General features: G+C 41.1%; 4 long non-coding RNA genes across 7 annotated transcripts in view; 2 read left to right on the top strand and 2 right to left on the bottom strand.

Annotated features, from left to right (window-relative positions):
* Positions 1-315: 315 nt before the first annotated feature.
* On the top strand, positions 316-5,433 carry LOC144213915 (uncharacterized). Its single transcript, XR_013330170.1, has 7 exons — positions 316-670; positions 2,113-2,180; positions 2,875-2,963; positions 3,855-3,950; positions 4,369-4,533; positions 4,607-4,970; positions 5,099-5,433. It is a non-coding gene; the product is annotated as an uncharacterized LOC144213915 (long non-coding RNA).
* LOC144213916 (uncharacterized) lies at positions 4,540-6,764 on the bottom strand. The gene is made up of 2 exons (XR_013330171.1): positions 5,451-6,764; positions 4,540-5,381 (listed from the first exon to the last, which is right to left on the bottom strand). It is a non-coding gene; the product is annotated as an uncharacterized LOC144213916 (long non-coding RNA).
* Positions 6,765-8,928: 2,164 nt separating this feature from the next.
* LOC144213861 (uncharacterized) lies at positions 8,929-11,424 on the top strand. Its single transcript, XR_013330145.1, has 2 exons — positions 8,929-9,086; positions 9,196-11,424. It is a non-coding gene; the product is annotated as an uncharacterized LOC144213861 (long non-coding RNA).
* LOC144213860 (uncharacterized) overlaps positions 10,531-22,440 on the bottom strand; it is a 40,080-nt gene continuing 28,170 nt past the window's right edge. The window contains exons 4-11 of one of the 4 annotated variants that reach the window (XR_013330142.1): positions 21,155-21,214; positions 18,155-18,261; positions 13,784-13,851; positions 13,001-13,089; positions 12,014-12,109; positions 11,431-11,595; positions 10,994-11,357; positions 10,531-10,865 (exon numbers count right to left, since the gene is read on the bottom strand). This is a non-coding gene — a long non-coding RNA (uncharacterized LOC144213860). Of the gene's footprint in view, positions 10,866-10,993; positions 11,358-11,430; positions 11,596-12,013; positions 12,110-13,000; positions 13,090-13,783; positions 13,852-14,359; positions 14,379-15,293; positions 16,257-18,154; positions 18,262-21,154; positions 21,215-22,440 lie in introns of those variants that run through there. The other 3 variants (XR_013330141.1, XR_013330143.1, XR_013330144.1) reach the window with 3 other exon arrangements.

The following is a 22,440-nucleotide window of genomic DNA, read 5'->3' as shown; positions in this document are numbered from 1 at the left end:
TGGGAAATACAAGGTCGTTTAAGTGAAACAGGGCCGTTATTACACACCCCGTCCACACGAGAGTATCGTGATCCCAACTGTTGTTTGCAAAGCACTTTTTATTGAAAGAAGATGTCTCGAATGCGGAAGTCGTTTATGTGAAACAGGGCCGTTATTACACACCCCGTCCACACGAGGGTATGGTGATCCCAACGGTTGTTTGCAAAGCACTTTTTATTGAAAGAAGATGTCTCGAATGCGGAAGTCGTTTATGTGAAACAGGGCCGTTATTACAGACTCCGTCCACACGAGGGTACCGTGATCCCAACGGTTGTTTGCAAAACACTTTTTATTGAAAGAAGATGTCTCGAACAAGGAAGTAGTTTATGTAAAACAGTGCCGTCATTACGCACGTGGGAATTTACGCATGCGTATTATCCTGGACTTTCCCCAAATGACGTCAGAGAGAAACCCAGGAAGTGGGAGTCGAATTCCTCGCGTTTACTTTTGTTTGTAAACGGTTTTTCCGGCGTTTTATCGCACGATCTAGATGGGGGATTTACAGTAAATACAACCGAGTCACGTTGGATAGATTACACGAACAGTAGTCCGCAAGAAAGGAGTTTTTTCGAGTTTTTTGGGCTGATTTGGTGCACCTGGTGCAGACTGCACAAGGAAAGTCACGAATAAGGTAAGAACTGCTGCAAAATTCTACTACAAGCGCCTCTTGATGTATACTTCTATGAGTGAAAGGCGCACTTGTTTTCTGTTGAGCTTGCTCGTCATAACCCAGATCAGATGGAAACATTTTGCCAACCTCCGCAATTTAATGAACCATGTCCCCAATCAATGACCACATGGCTCAAATACTGAGCTTTCTTTTTGAAGAAAGAATTTGTAGTTGTTAATGCTTTTAAAAGATCTAGCATGGGGACAATGCTGACTGAAAATAGTCCATTGAACAATGTTGACATTTGATGAAATTGTCAGATTAACTATTTTTAACAATAATTGTTTTGTAGGTGGGATGTCTGCAAGTTTCATGGGCATGCGCAGTTGGGGCCGAGGGCGTGTTTTGACATTTGGAGGAGTGTAGTTTTTTGGGTGGGGTGTGTGCAGATTTCATGGGCATGCGCATTGGGGACGAGGGCGTGTTTTGACACTTGGAGGAGTGTAGTTTTTTTGGGTGGGGTGTGTGCAGATTTCATGAGCATGCGCAGTGGAGCCGAGGGCGTGTTTTGACACCTGGGGGGAGTGTTGTTTTGTGGGTGGGATGTGTTCAGATTCTATGGGCATGCGCAGTGGGGCCGAGGGCGTGTTTTGACACTTGGAGGGGTGCGTTTGTGTGCGCGGGTGGGTGCGTCTGGCTCAAAGTCCGCCCACCGACTCTTGGAAGGCTTGGAAGGCAAGGGGATTGTCAGGGTTTGAGTCGACGTTTTGCCTGATTTCAAGCCGAAGGGGCGTGACCAACATAAAAGTGCATGAAATGAAGCCAAACTGCTCGGATCAGGGTTCAAAAGTCTTCCCAATACTCTTGGTAGTCACTTGCCATGCATTTCAAGCCTGCAAATTGAAAATTCTAATCTGACAATATGATGAGGAGCTTCCTTAGCTCCACCCACTGGGTAACATTCTCCTCTTTTCTTGCCCTTCAAAGCTTAGATAAGTGATTGGGATGTGAAATGGTGTGCCATGTTGATCGATTTGGGTCCATATTGTCCGTATTGACCCTTTTGTATAGTTTTTACAATTACTGTTAATATTTGGTGAGCTTTTAGTGCTATAATCATAGTCAGTTGGCTTGAGTAGACCGATTTCATAGGCGCTCCATTGATTGTGACCCTGTAGAGGGGTTACCTCCTTAGACCCTTGGCCCCCAAAACCCCTAATAGTATCTGATACGTGTCCAAAGTTGCTGAAAATATGATGTGCATCTTTTAACAATGTGCACATCCTCTATTTGTGGTCAGTAGAGTCCCATTTCAGGCAAAGTGTGCAAACGGCCAAATTTATAGGGGCCTCGGAGGTCTCTCATTGGCAAAAAAATGTTTTTTTCTAAATGTTTTGTGTTTAAAACATGTGATCTGAGTCAGATTGCATTAGTGCTAACGAAAAATGTCTTTTTGTTTACAGGAGCGGAGGCCCGGAAGATGGAGTTGCTTCCACGTCCATCAACCTGCGCGACACAAGTGTTAACAAAGGTAGGAAATGCTTCATTGAATGTATATTTGTATTGAAATTTGTTTTTTAGCGTGCTAGTATTTGAGTAGTTTGAATTAGGATCACATTTATTTGACCACCTGTGTAAAACAAGAAGGTCTTTTGTAGAGCTAAAAATAATAATGTAAGTTTAGCCTATAAATGTAATTCTAGGTCTTACAGTTCAAAATGCTAATGCTATTTTCAGGCATCATCGTATGTAAGGTTACACACAAATATGGCAAGGCTAATTATGTGACCGTAATGTCATATCAATGCTAGAATCGTCACTGACTGCTTTCTTTGAGGGCATTACAGTTCAAGATACTAATGCTATTTTTGCGCTTGCATCATCATATGTATAGTTACATGTAAATATTGGTAGGCAAATGATTTGTTCATGATGCTAGTGCTATTTTTTGCTCTCATCATCGTATGTATAGGTACATGTAAATATTGGTAGGCTAATGATTTGTTCATGATGTTAATGCTATTTTTGCGCTTGCATCATTTTATCTAAAGTTACATGTAATTATTGGTAGGCTTATTATTTGTTCATGATGCTAATGGTACTTTTGCGCTCGCATCATCTTATTTAAGGTTACTTCTCTTTATCGGTAGACTAATTATGTGTCTCTGATGTGGTATGAATGCTGGAATGGTCACTGACTGCTCTCGTTGTCGTCTTTTTGACAGGATTGTGGACGTTTTGGACGTACACGGCGCCTACGTTTGGGCCTGCGCTGCAGCCCGATGGCTTTTGGACACTGGCGTGACCTGACTGGGTATGTGACGTCTCCCGTTTCAGCTTGTGCAGTGGCATCTGATGCCGTCAGAATGTCAAAAAAGCCATTTTTTGCTAACAATACATTGTTGAAATGGAATCAGTCTTTGTCTTTTATTGCTAAATGCACCCTTAATAAGTCAAAAATAGGGTTTTTTCCTTCAAAAAGTGTCTTTTTGGGGCATAAAAGGGCCACCAAAAAGAGCTCTCTGGAAAACCGGCCTCAGAAAAGCCGAAAATCTTCCTGGCAACGAGACGTGTCACGACTCGGCCAACCAATCAGAGGCCTTAAAAATTGGATTTAGCCACCTCCCCTCTATGCAAATCTATGCAAATTTGGATTTAGCCCCGCCCTGGCCTCGCCCACCGGGACAGCCAATCAGAGCACGGCATTTGGCCGGACACGCCCCCTTTTTCCAAAAATCGGCGTTTTTTGGACCGAAACCCCGCCTCCCGGCCACAAAGCCAGCCTCCTTGGCTAAAGCCCACCCACTCCGAGAGAACCAATCAGATGGCAGTATTTGCCTCTCCACTTCCTGATTCTACACCAATCAGTGAATAGACGCCCCTTCCGAGAGAACCAATCAGGTGGCAGCATTCACCTTCCACTTCCTGATTCTACACCAATCAGTGAATGGACACCGCCCTTCCAGAGAACCAATCAGGTGGCAGCATTCTATTTTCACTTCCTTATTCTAAACCAATCAGAGAACTTGAATTTATATCTCCACCAATCCCGGGCTAGTCATTTGCATAGCCACACCCAAAAAAATATAAAAAATAAAATAAAAAAAAATAAAAAATAAAATAATTTTAATAAAATAGTAATAATAATAAAAAGTTAGAAGAAAGAAGTTTGTTTTTTGTTCAACTTTATTTGTTTTTCTTTCAGAGCAAAAGTCCAAAGTTTGATGTCTTGAAGTTCTTCCTTCAACCAGTAGTAGGAGTCGGACCGCAACAGAGTGTGGAGACCTAAAGACAAAAAAATGTAAGTTAAGTGCAAGTCTAGTGCAAACCAAGTAAGTAAAGTGCAAGTCTAGTGCAGACCAAGTAAGTAAAGTGCAAGTCTAGTGCAGACCAAGTAAGTAAAGTGTAAGTCTAGTGCAGACAGGTAAGTAAAGTGCAAGTTGAGGGCAGTACAGTACATTGAAAAAGTGCAGTAGAGCAAGTTAAAAAATTGCAGTAGGGCAAGAAGTGCAGACAGGCTAGTTAAAGTGCAGACAAGCAAGTTAAAGTGCAGACAAGCAAGTTAAAGTGCAGACAAGCAAGTAAAAGTGCAGTAGAATAAGAAATGAAGTAGAGTAAGTAAAAAGTGTAGACAAGCAAGTTAAGTGCATTCAAAGAAATGTGCAAACGGCGATAATACTTACCTTAAGAATGATGCAATGTCACTTGTACTTGAGCAGGAAGGCAGCAACAGTGGAAGAAGTGGACTTCAGCTGTGGAAGAACTTCATTTGATGAGATGTCACATGTTCTTGAGCAGGAGGGCAGCATCTGGACTTCAACTGGACGACTGTGGAAGAACTACATTGCAATCCAGACAATTGTCACGAAGGAGTTCACACGGAGGCAAAACAGTTTGTCTTTTTATTTTAATTTTCCAGAATTCAGCATTGAAGTTAATCAGCTCGTTGTCTCACAGGTGCAGGCAGTTAGGGCGGGTTAAGGTAGGTCTCCAAAATGGTGTCTTCACTGGAATGAGTCTGCAAAGAAGAAAGTGGGTAAGCATATTCAGTTGTACTTTGTCTTAATAGTGCACATTGACTCACCTTTGCAGTACAATCAAGCTTGACGAACACTGATTGTTACCTTGAGCTGCAGCGCCCTCCGGTGGACACGAGGAAACTAGTCAGGAAAAGTGTTCAGAAGCGTGGCGTAAAAAAACGTCAAAGTTGGACAGTGTTCACGTCCACCATTTTGTGTTGCAGTGTGCACTAACCTACTGGACGACGTCGTGGATGAAATCCGACTGCAAGAATCAAAGATAGAAGTCAAAATTGGACATGGTAAGTTATCTCAGGCGTTCTTACCTCAAACTTTGTCACTCTACTCTCAGCTTCTGCAACAAATTAATAGACAGTTAGATTTGCACGTGAATCAATTGTTTGCTCGTTTGACCTGTGCTTACCTGCAGGGTCGGACATCTTGGAAGTGACCTGCAAAAGAAAAGGAGAAAGAGTCAAACAGTACGGTTAACAGCCATTTTCCGTGCAAAGTGGACCATTTGGCAGAATACTTACCGACTGCAGCCTGTGAAGGAAGAAACAAGATCCATTAAGTATTTCTGAGCTTGATTTGGAATATTTAAAGTACTTACCAACTGCAGCCTGTGAAGGAAGAAATGGACCGTTAAGTATTTTCAAGGTTGATTTGGAATATTTAAAGTACTTACTTGCTTCTTTTTGCACAATTGTGAGCTGTTGAAACAAGAGAAATGTAAGTTAGTCTCAAATAAAAAAGTGAAAAGACTTGGGAATAGTACTTACTTTGGCTTTCCAGTGTGGAGCGACGCGCAGCATTCATTAAATGAAAAAGACCGTCTGCGAAAATCTTTCCTGTTTAAATAGTTTTTCGGAAGTGACGTAATGCGCAAAAAAAAATAAAAGTTTAAAAAATAATGTGCATGTTGTCCTTCAAATTGAAAAGCGAACGGCCGGGACTCGTACCCGGGTCTCCCAATTCAAAGTCTTATGCTCTACTCATGAGACTAATGAGCAGATGACGTAGAACATTCTCATAGTGTATATGTCCCATTCTTAGTCACTCACATTCGGTAGACTGTCAAAAAAAAAGGGTAAATATGACTTCCAATTTTTGAATTTGCAAAGCGTTGGTGGTCTAATGGTTAAAGACACTGACTGCGAATACTTTGGACTCGGGTTCGATCCTCTCTCTTGCCTTTACCACTCTAGCATTTAATTCGTGAATGCAGCTGAGAGTGGGAATCGAACCCGGGTCGCCTGCATCGCAGGCAATGACTTATGCCATTCGCCACCTTGGCTGGATTTCCGACGAAATTTCTCCCGTAGAAGTCCTAAATAATACCCAAAACACTTAGCGCAATTCGATGCAAGCGAAGTCTATGAATGTATACTACAGTGATGCACTGGTAACAAGGAGTTGGTTGGAAAAGAAATTGCAGAGTGTAATGCTTAAAAGTGTCACAAGATGGCAGCCGAACAAGACATGTCCAGTCAGGCACACTCATGGGACAATACGTGAGAGGAGTCCAAGTATACTACATTAATGTATACTAGGAAACAGCATACTTGGTTGGTTGGAAAAGTCATTGCAAATTGCAATGCCTTAAAACCGCCACAAGAGGGCAGAAAGTTAGAACATGTCTATTCAGGCACATTCAGGACAATATGTGAGTCCAGGTATTCTACATAAGTACGTAGTTGGTTGGAAAAGACATTGCAAAGTGCAATGCCCAAAAATCGCCACAGGAGGGCATCAGGTCTAACATGTCTTGTCGTGAATAACAGCATGTATTCATACATGCATACAGTCACAACACAAAATCAAGGGATTAGGAAATGTTATGGTTTGTTACTTTATTGGAGAGGGCTCAAGATGAATATTGCACATCATTTATATGAGCAAGATGAGGCTGACGCTGGGGAGCACATTGAAAATAAAGTTCACACAAATACACAAGTGCCTTGTCTGTCTGCTTTTGTCATGAAATAAACACAAAATAAAGTTGGTGGTCATAACATGGCAAGTGGAAATCAGCCGTCTGCCTGCAGGAACAAGTCCAGTCTGCACCAAGAGAGGAACAAGCATTAAAGCTGCACCTGGCTGTGAATACATGGATAAAAGAAGAATAATATGAGAACCTGTTCGATCGGCCGAACGAACAGTTGACGCATTAACAATGACGATAATATGAAGCGGATGAGTCCACTCACCTTATCTGGCCATGATTCTGACACGCTCAACCGTCGCACCTTCGCATCTTGTTTCTATTGAGCGCATAGTACGCTTAAAAAGACTACATTTACCTAAAATTATGCCCAGGAGACGAATTGTTTTGATCGGCTGCTGGTTTCCACGACTTCCGTATCGGAGGATCTTCTTCTATCAATAAGAGTGCTTTGCAAACAACCGTTGCGACTACGTTGCCCTCCTGTGGACCGGAGATGTAATGACGGGACTGGTTCTCATAAACGACCATGAATCGACTTTCTGTCTTGGGATGTTTTTTAAAGAGCACAACGCACCGCTATTGGTGTCAAAGTGGAGGCCCGGGGGCCAAATGTGGCCCGCCGCATAATTTTGTGCGGTCCGAGAAAGTTAACCATGAGGATGTTTTAAAGGGCACAATGCACCTCTATTGGTGTCAAAGTGGAGGCCCGGGGGCCAAATGTGGCCCGCCGCATCATTTTTTGCGGTCCGAGAAAGTTAACCATGAGGATGTTTTAAAGGGCACAATGCACCTCTATTGGTGTCAAAGTGGAGGCCCGGGGGCCAAATGTGGCCCGTCGCATCATTTTTTGCGGTCCGAGAAAGTTAACCATGAGGATGTTTTAAAGGGCACAACGCACCTCTATTGGTGTCAAAGTGGAGGCCCGGGGGCCAAATGTGGCCCGTCGCATCATTTTTTGCGGTCCGAGAAAGTTAACCATGAGGATGTTTTAAAGGGCACAATGCACCGCTATTGGTGTCAAAGTGGAGGCCCGGGGGCCAAATGTGGCCCGCCGCATCATTTTGTGCGGTCCGAGAAAGTTAACCATCAGGATGTTTTAAAGGGCACAACGCACCTCTATTGGTGTCAAAGTGGAGGCCCGGGGGCCAAATGTGGCCCGCCGCATCATTTTTTGCGGTCCGAGAAAGTTAACCATGAGGATGTTTTAAAAGGCACAAGTACCACTATTGGTGTCAAAGTGGAGGCCCGGGGGCCAAATCTGGCCCGCCGCATCATTTTTTGCGGTCCGAGAAAGTTAACCATGAGGATGTTTTAAAGGGCACAATGCACCTCTATTGGTGTCAAAGTGGAGGCCCGGGGGCCAAATCTGGCCCGCCGCATCATTTTTTGCGGTCCGAGAAAGTAATCATTTATTATTGAGAAAGGAATCATGGTTAACTTTCTCGGACCGCAAAAAATGATGCGGCGGGCCAGATTTGGCCCCCGGGCCTCCACTTTGACACCAATAGAGGTGCATTGTGCCCTTTAAAACATCCTCATGGTTAACTTTCTCGGACCGCAAAAAATGATGCGGCGGGCCAGATTTGGCCCCCGGGCCTCCACTTGGACACCAATAGAGGTGCATTGTGCCCTTTAAAACATCCTCGTGGTTAACTTTCTCGGACCGCACAAAATGATGCGGCGGGCCAGATTTGGCCCCCGGACCTCCACTTTGACACCAATAGAGGTGCATTGTGCCTTTTAAAACATCCTCGTGGTTAACTTTCTCGGACCGCAAAAAATGATGCGGCGGGCCAGATTTGGCCCCCGTGCCTCCACTTGGACACCAATAGAGGTGCATTGTGCCTTTTAAAACATCCTCATGGTTTACTTTCTCGGACCGCACAAAATGATGCGGCGGGCCAGATTTGGCCCCCGGGCCTCCACTTGGACACCAATAGAGGTGCATTGTGCCTTTTAAAATATCCTCATGGTTTACTTTTTCGGACCGCACAAAATGATGCGGCGGGCCACGTTTGGCCCCCGGACCTCCACTTGGACACCAATAGAGGTGCATTGTGCCTTTTAAAACATCCTCATGGTTAACTTTCTCGGACCGCAAAAAATGATGCGGCGGGCCACATTTGGCCCCCGGGCCTCCACTTTGACACCAATAGTGGTGCATTGTGCTGTTTAAAAAACATCCTAAGACTGATAGTCGATTCATGGTCGTTTATGAGAACCAGTGCCGTCAATACATCTCCGGTCCACACGAGGGCATCGTAGTCGCAACGGTTGTTTGCTAAGCGCTCTTATTGAAAGAAGAAGAGCCTCCAATGCGGAAGTCGTGGTAAATAGCAGCCGTTCAAAACAATTCGTCTCCTGGGCATAATTTTAGGTAAATGTAGTCTTTTTAAGCGTACTGTGCGGTCAATAGAAACAAGATACGAAGGTGCAACTGTTAAGCGTGTCAGAATCATGGCCAGATGAGGTGAGTGGACTCATCCGCTTCATATTAGCGTCATTGTTAATGCGTAACTGTTCGTTCGGTCGATCGAACACGTTCTCATATGATTGTTCTTTTATCCATTTATTCACAGCCAGGTGCAGCTTTAATGCTTGTTCCTCTCTTGGTGCAGACTGGACTTGTTCCTGCAGGCAGACGGCTGATTTCCACTTGCCATGTTATGACCACCAACTTTATTTTGTGTTTATTTCATGACAAAAGCAGACAGACAAGGCACTTGTGTATTTGTGTGAACTTTATTTTCAATGTGCTCCCCAGCGTCAGCCTCATCTTGCTCATATAAATGATGTGCAATATTCATCTTGAGCCCTCTCCAATAAAGTAACAAACCATAACATTTCCTAATCCCTTGATTTTGTGTTGTGACTGTATGCATGTATGTATACATGCTGTTATTCACGACAAGACATGTTAGACCTAATGCCCTCCTGTGGCGATTTTTGGGCATTGCACTTTGCAATGTCTTTTCCAACCAACTACGTACTTATGTAGAATACCTGGACTCACATATTGTCCTGAATGTGCCTGAATAGACATGTTCTAACTTTCTGCCCTCTTGTGGCGGTTTTAAGGCATTGCAATTTGCAATGACTTTTCCAACCAACCAAGTATGCTGTTTCCTAGTATACATTAATGTAGTATACTTGGACTCCTCTCACGTATTGTCCCATGAGTGTGCCTGACTGGACATGTCTTGTTCGGCTGCCATCTTGTGACACTTTTAAGCATTACACTCTGCAATTTCTTTTCCAACCAACTCCTTGTTACCAGTGCATCACTGTAGTATACATTCATAGACTTCGCTTGCATCGAATTGCGCTAAGTGTTTTGGGTATTATTTAGGACTTCTACGGGAGAAATTTCGTCGGAAATCCAGCCAAGGTGGCGAATGGCATAAGTCATTGCCTGCGATGCAGGCGACCCGGGTTCGATTCCCACTCTCAGCTGCATTCACGAATTAAATGCTAGAGTGGTAAAGGCAAGAGAGAGGATCGAACCCGAGTCCAAAGTATTCGCAGTCAGTGTCTTTAACCATTAGACCACCAACGCTTTGCAAATTCAAAAATTGGAAGTCATATTTACCCTTTTTTTTTGACAGTCTACCGAATGTGAGTGACTAAGAATGGGACATATACACTATGAGAATGTTCTACGTCATCTGCTCATTAGTCTCATGAGTAGAGCATGAGACTTTGGATTGGGAGACCCGGGTACGAGTCCCGGCCGTTCGCTTTTCAATTTGAAGGACAACATGCACATTATTTTTTAAACTTTTATTTTTTTTTGCGCATTACGTCACTTCCGAAAAACTATTTAAACAGGAAAGATTTTCGCAGACGGTCTTTTTCATTTAATGAATGCTGCGCGTCGCTCCACACTGGAAAGCCAAAGTAAGTACTATTCCCAAGTCTTTTCACTTTTTTATTTGAGACTAACTTACATTTCTCTTGTTTCAACAGCTCACAATTGTGCAAAAAGAAGCAAGTAAGTACTTTAAATATTCCAAATCAACCTTGAAAATACTTAACGGTCCATTTCTTCCTTCACAGGCTGCAGTTGGTAAGTACTTTAAATATTCCAAATCAAGCTCAGAAATACTTAATGGATCTTGTTTCTTCCTTCACAGGCTGCAGTCGGTAAGTATTCTGCCAAATGGTCCACTTTGCACGGAAAATGGCTGTTAACCGTACTGTTTGACTCTTTCTCCTTTTCTTTTGCAGGTCACTTCCAAGATGTCCGACCCTGCAGGTAAGCACAGGTCAAACGAGCAAACAATTGATTCACGTGCAAATCTAACTGTCTATTAATTTGTTGCAGAAGCTGAGAGTAGAGTGACAAAGTTTGAGGTAAGAACGCCTGAGATAACTTACCATGTCCAATTTTGACTTCTATCTTTGATTCTTGCAGTCGGATTTCATCCACGACGTCGTCCAGTAGGTTAGTGCACACTGCAACACAAAATGGTGGACGTGAACACTGTCCAACTTTGACGTTTTTTTACGCCACGCTTCTGAACACTTTTCCTGACTAGTTTCCTCGTGTCCACCGGAGGGCGCTGCAGCTCAAGGTAACAATCAGTGTTCGTCAAGCTTGATTGTACTGCAAAGGTGAGTCAATGTGCACTATTAAGACAAAGTACAACTGAATATGCTTACCCACTTTCTTCTTTGCAGACTCATTCCAGTGAAGACACCATTTTGGAGACCTACCTTAACCCGCCCTAACTGCCTGCACCTGTGAGACAACGAGCTGATTAACTTCAATGCTGAATTCTGGAAAATTAAAATAAAAAGACAAACTGTTTTGCCTCCGTGTGAACTCCTTCGTGACAATTGTCTGGATTGCAATGTAGTTCTTCCACAGTCGTCCAGTTGAAGTCCAGATGCTGCCCTCCTGCTCAAGAACATGTGACATCTCATCAAATGAAGTTCTTCCACAGCTGAAGTCCACTTCTTCCACTGTTGCTGCCTTCCTGCTCAAGTACAAGTGACATTGCATCATTCTTAAGGTAAGTATTATCGCCGTTTGCACATTTCTTTGAATGCACTTAACTTGCTTGTCTACACTTTTTACTTACTCTACTTCATTTCTTATTCTACTGCACTTTTACTTGCTTGTCTGCACTTTAACTTGCTTGTCTGCACTTTAACTTGCTTGTCTGCACTTTAACTAGCCTGTCTGCACTTCTTGCCCTACTGCAATTTTTTAACTTGCTCTACTGCACTTTTTCAATGTACTGTACTGCCCTCAACTTGCACTTTACTTACCTGTCTGCACTAGACTTACACTTTACTTACTTGGTCTGCACTAGACTTGCACTTTACTTACTTGGTCTGCACTAGACTTGCACTTTACTTACTTGGTTTGCACTAGACTTGCACTTAACTTACATTTTTTTGTCTTTAGGTCTCCACACTCTGTTGCGGTCCGACTCCTACTACTGGTTGAAGGAAGAACTTCAAGACATCAAACTTTGGACTTTTGCTCTGAAAGAAAAACAAATAAAGTTGAACAAAAAACAAACTTCTTTCTTCTAACTTTTTATTATTATTACTATTTTATTAAAATTATTTTATTTTTTATTTTTTTTTATTTTATTTTTTATATTTTTTTGGGTGTGGCTATGCAAATGACTAGCCCGGGATTGGTGGAGATATAAATTCAAGTTCTCTGATTGGTTTAGAATAAGGAAGTGAAAATAGAATGCTGCCACCTGATTGGTTCTCTGGAAGGGCGGTGTCCATTCACTGATTGGTGTAGAATCAGGAAGTGGAAGGTGAATGCTGCCACCTGATTGGTTCTCTCGGAAGGGGCGTCTATTCACTGATTGGTGTAGAATCAGGAAGTGGAGAGGCAAATACTGCCATCTGATTGGTTCTCTCGGAGTGGGTGGGCTTTAGCCAAGGAGGCTGGCTTTGTGGCCGGGAGGCGGGGTTTCGGTCCAAAAAACGCCGATTTTTGGAAAAAGGGGGCGTGTCCGGCCAAATGCCGTGCTCTGATTGGCTGTCCCGGTGGGCGAGGCCAGGGCGGGGCTAAATCCAAATTTGCATAGATTTGCATAGAGGGGAGGTGGCTAAATCCAATTTTTAAGGCCTCTGATTGGTTGGCCGAGTCGTGACACGTCTCGTTGCCAGGAAGATTTTCGGCTTTTCTGAGGCCGGTTTTCCAGAGAGCTCTTTTTGGTGGCCCTTTTATGCCCCAAAAAGACACTTTTTGAAGGAAAAAACCCTATTTTTGACTTATTAAGGGTGCATTTAGCAATAAAAGACAAAGACTGATTCCATTTCAACAATGTATTGTTAGCAAAAAATGGCTTTTTTGACATTCTGACGGCATCAGATGCCACTGCACAAGCTGAAACGGGAGACGTCACATACCCAGTCAGGTCACGCCAGTGTCCAAAAGCCATCGGGCTGCAGCGCAGGCCCAAACGTAGGCGCCGTGTACGTCCAAAACGTCCACAATCCTGTCAAAAAGACGACAACGAGAGCAGTCAGTGACCATTCCAGCATTCATACCACATCAGAGACACATAATTAGTCTACCGATAAAGAGAAGTAACCTTAAATAAGATGATGCGAGCGCAAAAGTACCATTAGCATCATGAACAAATAATAAGCCTACCAATAATTACATGTAACTTTAGATAAAATGATGCAAGCGCAAAAATAGCATTAACATCATGAACAAATCATTAGCCTACCAATATTTACATGTACCTATACATACGATGATGAGAGCAAAAAATAGCACTAGCATCATGAACAAATCATTTGCCTACCAATATTTACATGTAACTATACATATGATGATGCAAGCGCAAAAATAGCATTAGTATCTTGAACTGTAATGCCCTCAAAGAAAGCAGTCAGTGACGATTCTAGCATTGATATGACATTACGGTCACATAATTAGCCTTGCCATATTTGTGTGTAACCTTACATACGATGATGCCTGAAAATAGCATTAGCATTTTGAACTGTAAGACCTAGAATTACATTTATAGGCTAAACTTACATTATTATTTTTAGCTCTACAAAAGACCTTCTTGTTTTACACAGGTGGTCAAATAAATGTGATCCTAATTCAAACTACTCAAATACTAGCACGCTAAAAAACAAATTTCAATACAAATATACATTCAATGAAGCATTTCCTACCTTTGTTAACACTTGTGTCGCGCAGGTTGATGGACGTGGAAGCAACTCCATCTTCCGGGCCTCCGCTCCTGTAAACAAAAAGACATTTTTCGTTAGCACTAATGCAATCTGACTCAGATCACATGTTTTAAACACAAAACATTTAGAAAAAAACATTTTTTTGCCAATGAGAGACCTCCGAGGCCCCTATAAATTTGGCCGTTTGCACACTTTGCCTGAAATGGGACTCTACTGACCACAAATAGAGGATGTGCACATTGTTAAAAGATGCACATCATATTTTCAGCAACTTTGGACACGTATCAGATACTATTAGGGGTTTTGGGGGCCAAGGGTCTAAGGAGGTAACCCCTCTACAGGGTCACAATCAATGGAGCGCCTATGAAATCGGTCTACTCAAGCCAACTGACTATGATTATAGCACTAAAAGCTCACCAAATATTAACAGTAATTGTAAAAACTATACAAAAGGGTCAATACGGACAATATGGACCCAAATCGATCAACATGGCACACCATTTCACATCCCAATCACTTATCTAAGCTTTGAAGGGCAAGAAAAGAGGAGAATGTTACCCAGTGGGTGGAGCTAAGGAAGCTCCTCATCATATTGTCAGATTAGAATTTTCAATTTGCAGGCTTGAAATGCATGGCAAGTGACTACCAAGAGTATTGGGAAGACTTTTGAACCCTGATCCGAGCAGTTTGGCTTCATTTCATGCACTTTTATGTTGGTCACGCCCCTTCGGCTTGAAATCAGGCAAAACGTCGACTCAAACCCTGACAATCCCCTTGCCTTCCAAGCCTTCCAAGAGTCGGTGGGCGGACTTTGAGCCAGACGCACCCACCCGCGCACACAAACGCACCCCTCCAAGTGTCAAAACACGCCCTCGGCCCCACTGCGCATGCCCATAGAATCTGAACACATCCCACCCACAAAACAACACTCCCCCCAGGTGTCAAAACACGCCCTCGGCTCCACTGCGCATGCTCATGAAATCTGCACACACCCCACCCAAAAAAACTACACTCCTCCAAGTGTCAAAACACGCCCTCGTCCCCAATGCGCATGCCCATGAAATCTGCACACACCCCACCCAAAAAACTACACTCCTCCAAATGTCAAAACACGCCCTCGGCCCCAACTGCGCATGCCCATGAAACTTGCAGACATCCCACCTACAAAACAATTATTGTTAAAAATAGTTAATCTGACAATTTCATCAAATGTCAACATTGTTCAATGGACTATTTTCAGTCAGCATTGTCCCCATGCTAGATCTTTTAAAAGCATTAACAACTACAAATTCTTTCTTCAAAAAGAAAGCTCAGTATTTGAGCCATGTGGTCATTGATTGGGGACATGGTTCATTAAATTGCGGAGGTTGGCAAAATGTTTCCATCTGATCTGGGTTATGACGAGCAAGCTCAACAGAAAACAAGTGCGCCTTTCACTCATAGAAGTATACATCAAGAGGCGCTTGTAGTAGAATTTTGCAGCAGTTCTTACCTTATTCGTGACTTTCCTTGTGCAGCCTGCACCAGGTGCACCAAATCAGCCCAAAAAACTCGAAAAAACTCCTTTCTTGCGGACTACTGTTCGTGTAATCTATCCAACGTGACTCGGTTGTATTTACTGTAAATCCCCCATCTAGATCGTGCGATAAAACGCCGGAAAAACCGTTTACAAACAAAAGTAAACGCGAGGAATTCGACTCCCACTTCCTGGGTTTCTCTCTGACGTCATTTGGGGAAAGTCCAGGATAATACGCATGCGTAAATTCCCACGTGCGTAATGACGGCACTGTTTTACATAAACTACTTCCTTGTTCGAGACATCTTCTTTCAATAAAAAGTGTTTTGCAAACAACCGTTGGGATCACGATACCCTCGTGTGGACGGGGTCTGTAATAACGGCCCTGTTTCACATAAACGACTTCCGCATTCGAGACATCTTCTTTCAATAAAAAGTGCTTTGCAAACAACCGTTGGGATCACCATACCCTCGTGTGGACGGGGTGTGTAATAACGGCCCTGTTTCACATAAACGACTTCCGCATTCGAGACATCTTCTTTCAATAAAAAGCGCATTGCAAACAACAGTTGGGATCACGATACCCTCGTGTGGACGGGGTGTGTAATAACGGCCCTGTTTCACTTAAACGACCATGTATTTCCCAAGGTGTTATCCTCCAATATCAAACATTGTAGTATAAGAAACGCAATTTCCTCCCTTTATGGCAGTATATTATATTGTAGGAAAAATAATTTGCTATACATGCTCGTTTAGAGAAGGAAAATAAATCCGAGAATGAGATGCGGACTACTTTTCTTGTAATCTATCAAACGTGACTCGGTTGTATTTATTGTAAATCCCCCCCATTTAGATCGTGCGATAAAACGCCGAAAAAAACGTTTACGAACAAAAGAAAGCGCGAGGAATTCGACTCCCACTTCCTGGGTTTCTCTCCGACGTCATTTGGGGGAAGTCCAGGATAAGACGCATGCGTAAATTCCCACGTGCGTAATGACGGCACTGTTTTACATAAACTACTTCCTTATTCGAGACATCTTCTTTCAATTAAAAAGTGCTTTGCAAACAACCATTGGGATCACGATACCCTCGTGTGGACGGGGTGTGTAATGACGGCCCCGTTTCACATAAACGACTTCCGCATTCGAGACATCTTCTTTCAATAAAAAGTGCTTTGCAAACAACCGTTGGGATCACGATACCCTCGTGTGGACGGGGTGTGTAATGACGGCCCTGTTTCACTTAAACGACCATGTATTTCCCAAGGTGTTATCCTCCAATATAAAACATTGTAGTATAAGAAACGCAATTTCCTCCCTTTATGGCAGTATATTATATTGTAGGAAAAATAATTTGCTATACATGCTCGTTTAGAGAAGGAAAATAAATCCGAGAATGAGATGCGGACTACTGTTCTTGTAATCTATCAAACCTGACTCGGTTGTATTTACTGTAAATCCCCCCATTTAGATCGTGCGATAAAACGCCGAAAAAAACGTTTTCAAACAAAAGAAAGCGCGAGGAATTCGACTCCCACTTCCTGGGTTTCTCTCTGACGTCATTTGGGGGAAGTCCAGGATAATACGCATGCGTAAATTCCCACGTGCGTAATGAGGGCACTGTTTTACATAAACTACTTCCTTATTCGAGACATCTTCTTTCAATAAAAAGTGCTTTGCAAACAACCGTTGGGATCACGGTGCCCTCGTGTGGACTAGATGTGTAATTACGTCCCGTTTCACATAAACGACTTCCGCATTCGAGACATCTTCTTTCAATAAAAAGCGCATTGCAAACAACAGTTGGGATCACGGTACCCTCGTGTGGACTTGATGTGTAATGACGGCCCGTTTCACATAAACGACCAAGTATTTCGCAAGGTGTTTTCCTCCAATATAAAACCTTGTATAAGAAGGCAATGTTCATTTATGGCAGTATATTATATAGAAGGAAAAATGCCCTTGCTATTCATGGTCATTTAGAGAGGGAAAATAAATTAATTTAATGGTGGAAAAACGCTAGAAACAAATATATGCGAAAAACAAAATTATGTATGCCGTATTAATGTATATATTTTGTACCATATATTTAGCATTGAGGGAAAAGAGTAGCAATTAAAAACCTCAGGGAAGTTTCGATTTAATTTAGTTGTTAAGATTATGAACGTTGCAATTACAAAATATGAACACTTGAGAGCACTGACAGTCTGGCATAGGAATTCGTTCATTTTTAAATCCGTAGAGGAAAAAAATGCATGGAAAGTAAAGGGCGTTTTTATCCATGAAATTCCAAAATTAATGTGTGCTTAAATCAATTATTTACCTCCTTTTGATTGTTTAAAACAATTTCGACTTCACTCAATTTAACAGTTCAATTAAATCCCTTTGAAACCCATTCTTGACTGTTACTGAATATGAATTTATTTTGGAAGACACAAAAAAAATCAATTATATAAAATGAGGCATAATTTGAGCAAAAATCAAGCACTGGGCAATTACAAGACACTCTAATTTGCTCACAATTTGTATAATTTCCATCTTTTTTGCACAACAGAATGATTGCAAGAAGGCCAAATTGGTTAAAGCTAAAAAAAATGTGGAAAATAGATTAAAAAGTCCCACAAAATCATTAAAATGAGCCACAAAAATGGCCTCAAATTGTTTTAAAAGCCAACAACGAACGTGGCCCCAAACTTCCGTCAAATACGTGAATATCGGCGACTGACTACATTAAAGCCAACGAGCGAAAAGTAAACACGCATATGACGCTTCACTTTGTCAAATCTAATTGCCCGTAAGGGAGCGGAGAAAGAAGGTGAGTGACAGATTTCCACTCACTCGGAACAGACACTGCAAGACGACACCGTGGTTCCATTGGGGAAGCTCTGATGTTCCAATCTCAGGCCCGTCAATCACTTTTCAAAGCCGTTTCCACTCGTTTGACCCTACGGGGAGATAAATGACACATCACCCCACATTAAAAATACAGCAAATTATCAACAATAACTTGTGAAACAACTCCCAAAGGGATTAAAATTTCTGGGTTGCAGAACTAAGACCAGGATTGGGCAAACTTTTGGGCCCGGGGGGGCCATATTGACTTTAAAAATGTGACAGATGGGCAGGGTCAGCCACAAGATATGATACAGATAAAAAAGTGCATCAGTTAACAGTCCATATGAAACATAAACAGAAAAAAGGACTAAAGTTTTAACATACTCATCACTCATCATTAAAGTAAAAAGTATAAAGTACAAAGTAAAGGAATGTATTAAGAAATATTAAAATGTATACGATACAAATAAAAAAGTGCATCTGTTAACAGTCCATATGAAACATAAACAGAAAAAAGGACTAAAGTTTTAACATACTCATCATTAAAGTAAAAAGTATAAAGTACAAAGTAAAGTAAGTAAAGGAATGTATTAAGAAATATTTAAATTCAAATTTAAATAAAGATAGAGGGGCTTTAAAACATTAAAAACAAATAAGAGTGGACACAGCTACTGCCACTGGCTTCCACCTGATGGCGCCATCATGTGGACAAAAAAAACACTACTTGGACAACGTCGGCGGACCAGATTAAAACGCCTAGTGGCCCATATGTAGCCCGCGGGCCGTAGTTTACCCATCTCTGAGCTAGACAGACATAAGACACACAAGACATTGTAGACTTAGTTTTAAAAAAACTGGAACCACATGCAGAATCCAAATATTAAAGCTATTTAAATCCATTTTGGGTTGCCAGATAAGTTCTCCACAATGGAAAATCAAACCCAATGACCTCAATGTTACTTCACTATCAGAAAATGGCGAGTACACGCAAGTACTACAAGTTATGGTACAAATTGAAAAGGAGCAAAGGTCAACGGTGGCTCAACAAAGAAAGAAACGCTTTATGGATTATCGGTGGGCCAAAGGGGGCGCCATTAGCCCCATACCAGTCCCTCGGAGGAGAATGACGGTGGCAATCTATAAACGCTAGAGCTCATTTGTCCTGGGCGAAATGTCAAGCTGTGGATACTTTGTGAACGAGGCTGGGGCGGCGAAAAAAAACCTGACGAGAAGAAGAAAGAGTGGGAGGGAAAGGTCAGCGGGAGCAAAGAGCACAAAGTGTCTGAAAAGCTGCCACTGACATTAAAAAGAGAGGAAAATGGACGGCAAAAATAGGAGAAGAAAGGGAAAATAAAGATGGAAGAAAGGCACCCTTTGGAGACAAAGTGCACTTGGAGGAAGATGGACCAGAACAATGGCCGCCTTCAGATTTAACATTAAAAATTGGTGTTTTTTTTAATGTGGATTTAGTTTTTTTTTACTTGTTTTTGTTGTTTTTATTCAGTATTTTTGATAGGATTGATTATCAGAAGTATTACTATATTGGGTTTAGAGTTACTTTGTTTTTTTTTGTAGTTCACTGGTGTCAAAGTGGTGGAGTGGGGGCTAAATTTGGCCCGTTGTATCATTTTTTGCGGCCCGGGAAAAGTAAATTATTAGTGCTGATTTTCTGTTTTAGGATTAAATTAAAATGAAGAGTATGGATGTATATTAAATTTCCTGATTTCCCCCTTTTAAATGAATAATTATAAATTTTAATCAATTTTTCTGTGTTTTTAGTTAAAAAATCATTTTGTAAAATCAAAAAATATATTTAAAAAAAGCTAAAATAAACATTGGTTTTAGATCTATACAAAAACTGAATATTTAGGTCTTTTAATCCAGTTATTTTAATCCATTCATAAAAAAATATATCTAAATATTATATTAGCATATTATATGTTTGGAAGTAACTAAAAAACAAATGTTGGCAGTTAGAATCCCCAAAAAATAAAAAGACGTATATAAAAATGTAAGTTACAGGCCCATTTGGAGAAAAAAAATTGCGCTTTATAGGTCAGACAATACTGCACTTCATATTAATGTTAGATTCCACAGTGTTTTTCTTATGGGAAGTATTATTTGTCTTTTTAATACTTGTATGTCTTATTCCATGGAACAAAACCATTTCCAAAATCTACTTGAACGTTATTTGCAATTAATTTTTCCAACTTTGAAAAAGATTATAGCATCTACTCAACTCATACGGGATGAAATTGACAATAAAAAATATCTCCCGCTGTTAGTCGACCTCTTTTTTTTTTAATGACTTTCCGCATGGCGAAAAAGAGTCGATTTGATTTGTGGAAAAAGAGTCGTTTCCTCGACTCTCGTAAAAAGTAATGACGTGAAACGTGAAATATGTTCGCCCGGTTGACGATTTTCGCTCTGCCCACATTTCCTTAGATTATCTTAGATTAAATTGTACTCATCCTGTACTTCATTGATATTTTTGGTGTATTTTGTTCATCTAATGTTTTTTTTGTTCTATATATTTCATAGTGTAAATGGTGTAGTATAATTTTGGTCTTAGTACATGAATGTGTGGTCATGTGACCGACACAGAGGGCTGTTAAGAAGGATGTACTTTGTTTAGAATTTTGTTTAAAGTTTAGCAGCTCCTAATTCAAGTCAGAATGTTAAAAAACAGGTACTATTGTTGTCCATTTGTTTATGTACCATTTTAGATATAATATTTAGATTTTTTTTAATAAATTGATTAAAAGAATTGGATTAAAAGCCCTGAATATTCCGTTTTTTATAGATCTAAAACAATGTTTAGCTATTTCTATCTATTTTTTAGATTTTACAAAATGATTTTTGACCTAAAAACACATTAAAAATGATTAAAAAATGACAATTATTGATTTAAAAGGTGGAAAATCATGAAATATAACATACATCTATACTCTTCATTTGAATTTGACCCTAAAACAAGAAAATTAGCACTCATAATTGACTTACCCGGACCGCACAAAATGATACAGCGGGCCAAATTTAGCCCCCGGGCCGCCACTTTGACACCTGTGATACAAACAAAAAAATATATGTTAATTTCCATCACCTGGTGACGTCATATGTCGGATTATACGTAAAAACACAGTCAGGGTGAGGTCATTTATGGATATGAACACCAGGCTAGGAATTATTTAAAGCGTCTAAAAGCAAATCATGCGGGAAGCAGAAGAGTGACAGTTGATTTAGCGTGGATGAAAAGCAGCAAAAGGATCCCGAAAGAGTGGAATACATTAAAAAAATGTCTTGGGCGCGTGATGAGCGTGACTTTGATGGCGTTGGGGCTGGCACAAAGCTGCTTGTTTGTTCCACTCAGAGACAACAAGACGAGGACCACCGTCTGGGACGTTGAATATTTGATGCATTATCACAGCCACTGTCGCATTCCATGCTGTCTTTATTTCAGATAAAAATAGCTAAGGTAGGGCTAAAGGGGGCGGGGCTTCTACTTGAGGGAGAGCATAGATTTTTTTACAGGTAAAATGATGCTAGCATTTGTATGGCAACATCAGGATGTGTGTTGGTGCTTTGTTTCCATGGCGATAGGGCGCTATTGATTTTGAGGGGGGGTCTAATAATGGTATAATATGATGGAATATGTTTTTTGGGGGAAGGGGGCGGGGTTAGAATGACATGTTATTGTATTTATAAGGCATTTGGAAGATAATGGAAGTGCTGGGGGAGACATTTTGGGGGTTTTTATTTGATTTTTTTTGTAAAAATGTCACTAAAGTAGCTTGATGGTTAATTAAATTAACAGGAGGAATAATAGAGGGTATTTTTTTGTTGTTGTTGTTGTTGTTGTTGTTGTTGCCCTTTTTAAAACAACTGCGTAACAACAAAAGGGATGACGTTGGCCTAAAATGTCATTTTTCTCTCTAATGGATTTTAAATGAGGCATTTCCTTTCAACAGTGTGACACAGCCTTCCTTTTTATTACTATTAGTTTTTTCTAACTTAGCTTTTGGCTGCCTCAACAAGGCATAATGACAATGAAATGATTATCAATAACTCCAATTATAGTCAGGGCTGGGAGAGCAATGTTTTGAATTTGAAAAAACATAAACGTTAACCTTGATGTAAGAATAAACAAAAAAAACATATGTATACTAAGAATCTATGTGTATGTATGTATGTGTATGTATATATGTGTATGTACATATGTGTATGTATGTATATGTATATGTATGTATGTATGGGTATGTTTGTATATATGTGTATGTATGTATATATGT

The sequence above is a fragment of the Stigmatopora nigra genome, chromosome 20 (genome assembly GCF_051989575.1).
Source record: "Stigmatopora nigra isolate UIUO_SnigA chromosome 20, RoL_Snig_1.1, whole genome shotgun sequence".
Classification (NCBI taxonomy): Eukaryota; Metazoa; Chordata; class Actinopteri; order Syngnathiformes; family Syngnathidae; genus Stigmatopora; species Stigmatopora nigra.
The sequence above is the reverse complement of the archived record's forward strand: the minus strand, read 5'-3'. Positions and strand labels throughout refer to the sequence as shown.